Source organism: Camarhynchus parvulus, unplaced genomic scaffold, assembly GCF_901933205.1.
Source record: "Camarhynchus parvulus unplaced genomic scaffold, STF_HiC, whole genome shotgun sequence".
In the NCBI taxonomy this organism is placed as follows: Eukaryota; Metazoa; Chordata; class Aves; order Passeriformes; family Thraupidae; genus Camarhynchus; species Camarhynchus parvulus.
Window position 1 is genome coordinate 18,190 of NW_022148328.1, and position 8,068 is coordinate 26,257.

Genomic DNA, 8,068 nt, shown 5'->3' on the forward strand with positions numbered 1-8,068 from the left:
CCCAAAATGTCCCAAATTTGTCCCCAAATGATCCCAAATCCCCCCAAATTTTCCCCAAAATTGTCCCCAAAATTGTTCCCAAATTGTCCCCAAATTCTGCCAAAATTGTCCCCAAAATGTCCCAAATTTTCCCCAGAATTGACTCCAAATGCCCCAAATTGACCTGAAATTGTCCCCGAAATGTCCCAAAATTGTCCCAAAATTGTCCCTAAAATGTCCCCAAATGTCCCCCCAGAACTGACCCCAAAATGTCCCCAAATGACCCCAAAATGTCCCAAATTTGTCCCCAAAATTGTCCCCAAAATTGCCCCCAAATTATCCCAAAAATATCCCAAAATTGTCCCCAAAATGTCCCCAAAATGTCCCCAAAATTGTCCCCAAAATGTCCCCAAATGCCCCAAATTTACCTCAAATTTTGCCCCAAAATGTCCCAAATTTGTCCCCAAAAATGTCCCCAAATTTTCCCCAGAATTGACCCCAAATTGTCCCCAAAATGTCCCCAAATTTACCTCAAATTTTGCCCCAAAATGCCCCAAAATTGTGCCCAAATTGTCCCCAAATCCCCCAAATCTGCCCCAGATTTTCCCCCAAATGTCCCCAAATTGAGCCTAGAATGTCCCTAAATTATCCCAAAATTGACCCCAAAATGGCCCCAAATGTCCCCAAATTTTCCTCATCATTGACCCCAAAGTTCCCCCCGATGTCCCCAAATCGTCCCAATGTCCCCAATTGTCCCAAATTTGCCCCAAATTTGCCCCCAAAATGTCCCCCCATAACTGACCCCAAAATGTCCCCAAATTGACCCCAAAATTGTCCCCAAATTATCCCAAAAATATCCCAAAATTGTCCCCAAAGTGTCCCCAAATTTTCCACAAAATGTCCCCAAATTGTCCTCAAATGATCCCAAATCCCCCAAAATTGTCCCCAAATCCCCCAAATTTGCCCCAGATTGTCTCCAAAATGTCCCCAAAATGCCCCAAATGTCCCCAAATTTGTCCCAAATTTGTCCCAAAATTGATCCTAAAATGTCCCCAAAGGTGTCCCAAAATTGTCCCTAAAATGTCCCTGAATCCCCCAAATCTGCCCCAAATTTTCCCCCATAATTGTCCCCAAATTGACCCTAAAATTAACCCCAAAATGTCCCAAATTTGCCCCAAATTTTCCCCATAACTGACCCCAAAATGGCCCCAAATGTCCCCAAATTCTGCCAAAATTGTCCCAAAATTGTCCCCCAAATGTCCCCAAAATGTCCCAAATGTCCCAAATCCCCGGAATTTGTCCCCCAATGTCCCCAAATGTCCCCAAATGTCCCAAATGTCCCCAAATGTCCCCAAATGCCCCAACTCCCGGAATTTGTCCCCAAATGTCCCAAATGCCCCAAATGTCCCAAATGTCCCCAAATGTCCCAAATCCCGGGATTTGTCCCCAAATGTCCCAAATGTCCCCAAATGTCCCCAATGTCCCCAAATGTCCCAAATCCCGGGATTTGTCCCCAATGTCCCCAAATGCCCCAAATGCCTCAAATGTCCCAAATGTCCCAAATCCCCGGAATTTGTCCCCAAATGTCCCCAAATGTCCCAAATGTCCCCAAATGTCCCCAAATGTCCCAAATGTCCCAAAAGTCCCAACTCCCGGAATTTGTCCCCCAATGTCCCCAAATGCCCCAAATGTCCCCAAATGCCCCAAATGCCCCAAATGCCCCAAATGTCCCAAATGTCCCCAAATCCCGGAATTTGTCCCTAAATGTCCCCAAATGCCCCAAATGTCCCAAATGCCCCAAATGTCCCCAAATCCCCGAATTTGTCCCCAAATGTCCCAAATGTCCCAAATGTCCCAAATCCCCAGAATTTGTCCCCAATGTCCCCAAATGTCCCAAATATCCCCAAATGTCCCAAATGTCCCCAAATGCCCCAAATGCCCCAAATGCCCCAAATGCCCCAAATGTCCCAAATGTCCCCAAATGCCCCAACTCCCGGGATTTGTCCCCAATGCCCCAAAAGTCCCAACTCCCGGGATTTGTCCCCAATGTCCCAAAAGTCCCAAATCCCCGGGATTTGTCCCCAAATGCCCCAAATGTCCCCAACTCCCGGGATTTGTCCCCAATGCCCTAAAAGTCCCAAATCCCCGGAATTTGTCCCCAAATGCCCCAAATGCCCCAAAAGTCCCAAATCCCCGGGATTTGTCCCCAATGTCCCCGCTGTCTCTCAGGCTGCTGAGCTCTTTTGAGCCTGCGCCAGCGTCGGGACGGCCTTGACGGGCTGGGGCTGCTCGAGTACCTGTGAGTACTGGTCATACTGGTTATACTGGGAGCGACTGGTTTGTGCTGGTTTGGAGTGGTTTGTGCTGGTTTGGACTGGGAGGGACTGGTTTGTACTGGTTTGGACTGGTTTGGACTGGCTTGGACTGGTTTGGACTGGTTTGGGCTGGTTATACTGGTTTGGAGTGGTTTGGACTGGTTTGTACTGGAAGGGACTGGGAGGGACTGGTCCATACTGGTCCGTACTGGTTTGGACTGGTTTGGACTGGTTTGGACTGGTTTGGACTGGTTTGGAGTGGTTTGTACTGAGAGGGACTGGTTATACTGGTTTGTACTGGTTTGTACTGGTTTGGACTGGTTTGTACTGGTTTGTGCTGGTTTGGAATGGTTTGTACTGGTTTGTACTGGTTTAGACTGGTTTGGACTGGTTTGTACTGGGAGGGACTGGTTTGTGCTGGTTTGTACTGGTTTGGACTGGTTTGGACTGGGAGGGATTGGTTAGACTGGTTTCTACTGCTTTGGACTGGTTTGGAATGCTTTGGACTGGTTTGGAATGCTTTGGACTGGTTTGGACTGGTTTGTACTGGGAGGGACTGGTTTGTGCTGGTTTAGACTGGTTTGGACTGGTTTGTACTGGTTTGGACTGGGAGGGACTGGGAGGGACTGGTCCATACTGGTCCGTACTGGTCCGTACTGGTCCGTACTGGTCTGTAGTGGTCCATACTCGTCCGTACTGGTCCGTACTGGTCCATACTGGTCCATACTGGTCCGTACTGGTCCGTACTGGTTTATACTGGTCCATACTGGTCCGTACTGGTCCGTACTGGTCCGTACTGGTCCATACTGGTCCGTACTGGTCCGTACTGGTCCGTACTGGTCCGTACTGGTTTATACTGGTCCATACTGGTCCGTACTGGTCCATACTGGTCCGTACTGGTCCGTACTGGTCCGTACTGGTCCCAGGTTCATCGAGGATTCCCAGCTCAGCTCGCTCTCACCCGAAGCTCTCCGGGGCCTCCGGGGGCTCCAGTTCCTGTGAGTGACCCCAAAATGTCCCCAAATGTCCCCAATGTCCCCAAAATGTCCCCAAAATGTCCCAAATGTCCCCAATGTCCTCACATCCCCCAGTGTCCCCGATGTCCCCAGTGTCCCCTCAATGTCCCCAAAATGTCCCCAATCCCATTAATGGCCCCAGTGTCCCCAAATCCCCCAAATGTCCCCAATGTCCCTAAATGTCCCCATTGATGTCCCCAACATCCCCAATGTCCCCAAATGTCCCCAAATGTCCCCATGGATGTCCCCAGTGTCCCCAAATCCTCTCAATGCCCTGAATCCCCCAAATGTCCCCAATGTCCCCAATGTCCCCAAATGTCCCCAAATCCCCCAAATGTCACAAAATGTCCCCAAATCCCCTCAATGTCCCCAAATCCCCCAAATGTCCCCAATGTCCCCAAATGCCCTCAATGTCCCCAAATCCCCCCAGTCCCCCAAACCCCCACTGTCCCCAAATGTCCCCAAATGTCCCCAATGCACCAATCCCAAAATTCCCCCAAAGTGTCCCAAAATGTCCCCAAATCCCCTAAATCCCCTCACTGCCCCCCAGTGTCCCCAAATGTCCCCCATGTCCCCATTGATGTCCCCAATGTCCCCAATGTCCCCAAATGTCCCCAACGTCCCCAATGTCCCCAATGTCCCCCAAAACTACTCAATGCCCACAGTGTCCCCAATGTCCCCATTAATGTCCCCAAATCCCCCGATGTCCCCAGTGTCCCCAAATGTCCCCAACATCTCCAATGTCCCCAAAATGTCCCAAATGTCCTCAAATCCCCTCAATGTCCCCAATGTCCCCATTAACATCCCCAGTCCCATCAATGTCCCCAGTGTCCCCAATGTCCCCAAATGTCCCCAAATGTCCCCAATGTCCCTCAATGTCCCCGTTTGTGTCCCCAAATGTCCCCATGGATGTCCCCATGGATGTCCCCATTTGTGTCCCCATGGATGTCCCCAATGTCCCCAACACCCCAAATGTCCCCAATGTCCCCAGTGTCCCCAATGTCCCCGATGTCCCCAATGTCCCCCTGTGTGTCCCCAATGTCCCCAATGCCCCCATTGATGTCCCCACTGTCCCCAATGTCCCCATGGATGTCCCCAATGTCCCCAACACCCCAAATGTCCCCAATGTCCCCAATGTCCCCAATGTCCCCATTGATGTCCCCATGGATGTCCCCAATGTCCCCGTGTGTGTCCCCGCAGGAGTTTGGCCAACAACCACCTGGAGTCGCTGCCCAGGGACCTCTTCAGGGACTTGGGGACACTGAGGCACCTGTGGGTGACATCGGGGACACTGGGGACACTGGGGACACCTTGGGGACACCTTGGGGACACTGGGGACACTGGGGACACTGAGGCACCTGTGGGTGACATCAGGGACACCTTGGGGACACTGGGGACACTGAGGCACCTGTGGGTGACACCGGGGACATTGGGGACATTAATGGGGACATTGGGGACACTGAGGTACCTGTGGGTGACACTGGGGACACTGGGGACACTGGGGACACCTTGGGGACACTGGGGACACCTTGGGGACACTGAGGCACCTGTGGGTGACACTGGGGACACTGGGGACATTGGGGACACCTTGGGGACATTGGGGACACTGAGGCACCTGTGGGTGACACTGGGGACACCTTGGGGACACTGGGGACACCTTGGGGACATTAATGGGGACATTGGGGACATTGGGGACACCTTGGGGACATTGGGGACACTGAGGCACCTGTGGGTGACACTGGGGACACCTTGGGGACACTGGGGACATTGGGGACACTGGGGACATTGGGGACATCGGGGACACTGGGGACACTGCGGCACCTGTGGGTGACATTGGGGACATTGGGGACATTGGGGACATTAATGGGGACACTGGGGACACTGAGGCACCTGTGGGTGACAACGGGGACATTGGGGACACTGGGGACACTGAGGCACCTGTGGGTGACACTGGGGACACCTTGGGGACACTGGGGACACTGGGGACATTGGGGACACCTTGGGGACACTGCGGCACCTGTGGGTGACATCAGGGACACCTTGGGGACACTGGGGACATTGGGGACATTAATGGGGACACTGGGGACACTGAGGCACCTGTGGGTGACACCGGGGACATTGGGGACATTAATGGGGACATTGGGGACACTGAGGTACCTGTGGGTGACACTGGGGACATTGGGGACACTGGGAACACTGGGGACACCTTGGGGACACTGAGGCACCTGTGGGTGACACTGGGGACACTGGGGACATTGGGGACATTGGGGACACCTTGGGGACATTGGGGACACTGAGGCACCTGTGGGTGACACCGGGGACATTGGGGACATTAATGGGGACATTGGGGACACTGAGGTACCTGTGGGTGACACTGGGGACATTGGGGACACTGGGAACACTGGGGACACCTTGGGGACACTGAGGCACCTGTGGGTGACACTGGGGACACTGGGGACATTGGGGACATTGGGGACACCTTGGGGACATTGGGGACACTGAGGCACCTGTGGGTGACACTGGGGACACCTTGGGGACACTGGGGACATTGGGGACATTGGGGACATTGGGGACATCGGGGACACTGGGGACACTGCGGCACCTGTGGGTGACATTGGGGACACTGGGGACACTGGGGACATTGGGGACACTGAGGCACCTGTGGGTGACACCGGGGGACACTGGGGACACTGGGGACATTGGGGACACTGAGACACCTGTGGGTGACACCGGGGACACCTTGGGAACATTAATGGGGACATTGGGGACACTGGGGACATTAATGGGGACATTGGGGACACTGAGGCACCTGTGGGTGACACCGGGGACATCAGGGACACCTTGGGGACACTGCGGCACCTGTGGGTGACATCAGGGACACCTTGGGGACACTGGGGACACTGAGACACCTGTGGGTGACACTGGGGACATTGGGGACATTAATGGGGACATTGGGGACACTGAGGTACCTGTGGGTGACACTGGGGACACCTTGGGGACACTGGGGACACTGAGGCACCTGTGGGTGACATTGGGGACATTGGGGACACTGAGGCACCTGTGGGTGACACTGGGGACATTGGGGACACTGGGGACATCGGGGACACTGGTGACACTGCGGCACCTGTGGGTGACATTGGGGACATTGGGGACATTGGGGACATTAATGGGGACACTGGGGACACTGAGGCACCTGTGGGTGACATTGGGGACATTGGGGACATTGGGGACACCTTGGGGACACTGTTGGGGTTGGGCGGTTGGTGTCACCCCGGTGCCACTCTGGTGTCACTGCATTGTCACTCGGGGTCACTGCAGGGCCGCCCGGGCGTCCCTTTGGTGCCACCTGGTGCCACTTTTGTCACCTTGGTGCCACTCAGTGCCACCCTAGTGCCACTTGGCACCCCCCAGTGCCACTCGGTGCCACTTTTGTCACTTTGGTGCCACCTGGTGCCATTTGGTGCCACTTTCTGTCACTTTGGTGCCATTTTTCTCACTTTAATGCCATTTGGTGCCACCTGGTGCCACTTTGGTGCCACTTGGTGCCACCCGGTGCCACTCTAATGCCACTCATGCCACTTTTTGTCCCTTTAGTGCCACTCTGGTGCCACTCTGGTGACATTTGGGGACATTTTTTGTCACTTTGGTGCCACTCGAATGCCACCTGGTGCCACTCTGGTGACATTTGGGGACGTTTTTTGTCACTTTGGTGCCACTTGGTGCCACTCTGGTGACATTTGGGGACATTTGGGGACATTTTTTGTCACTTTGGTGCCACTTGGTGCCACTCGAATGCCACCTGGTGCCACTTTGGTGACATTTGGTGCCACTCAGTGCCACTTTAATGCCACCTGGCACCCCCTGGTGACATTTGGTGCCATTTGGTGACATTTTGGTGACATTTTGTGCCATTTTATCCCATTTTTGCCCATTTTTGCCCCATTTTTCAGCAGGGACCTGCGTGGGAACCCGCTGGTGCCGTTCGGTGACACATTGGTGACATTTTTGCCCATTTTTGTGATGTTTTGCCCCATTTTTTGCAGGGACCTGCACGGGAACCCGCTGGTTATATTTTTGCCCATTTTTACCCCATTTTTGCCCATTTTTGCCCATTTTTGCCCCATTTTGCCCCATTTTTCGCAGGGACCTGCGCGGGAACCCGCTGGTGCCATTTTTACCCCATTTTTACCCCATTTTTGCCCATTTTTGTGATGTTTTGCCCCATTTTTGGCAGGGACCTGCGTGGGAACCCGCTGGTTACATTTTTGCCCATTTTTGCCCATTTTTGCCCATTTTTGTGATATTTTGCCCCATTTTTGCCCCATTTTGGCAGGGACCTGCGCGGGAACCCCCTGGTGCCATTTTTGCCCCATTTTTGCCCATTTTTGCCCATTTTTGTGATGTTTTGCCCCATTTTTGGCAGGGACCTGCGCGGGAACCCGCTGGTTACATTTTTGCCCATTTTACCCCATTTTTGCCCATTTTTACCCCATTTTTGCCCATTTTTGTGATATTTTGCCCCATTTTGGCAGGGACCTGCGCGGGAACCCGCTGGTGCCATTTTTGCCCATTTTTACCCCATTTTTGCCCATTTTTGCCCATTTTTGTGATATTTTGCCCCATTTTTGGCAGGACCTGCGCGAGAACCCCCTGGTGCCATTTTTGCCCATTTTTGCCCATTTTTGTGATGTTTTGCCCCATTTTCCCAGGGACCTGCGCGGGAACCCGCTGGTTACATTTTTGCCCATTTTACCCCAT

At 53.3% G+C, this 8,068-nt stretch overlaps 1 long non-coding RNA gene across 1 annotated transcript; it reads left to right on the top strand.

Moving 5' to 3' along the window:
• The first annotated feature begins 2,247 nt into the window (after positions 1–2,247).
• On the top strand, positions 2,248–7,474 carry LOC115916554. Its single transcript, XR_004061608.1, has 4 exons — positions 2,248–2,278; positions 3,221–3,292; positions 4,511–4,582; positions 7,454–7,474. It is a non-coding gene; the product is annotated as an uncharacterized LOC115916554 (long non-coding RNA).
• The last annotated feature ends 594 nt before the right edge of the window (positions 7,475–8,068 follow it).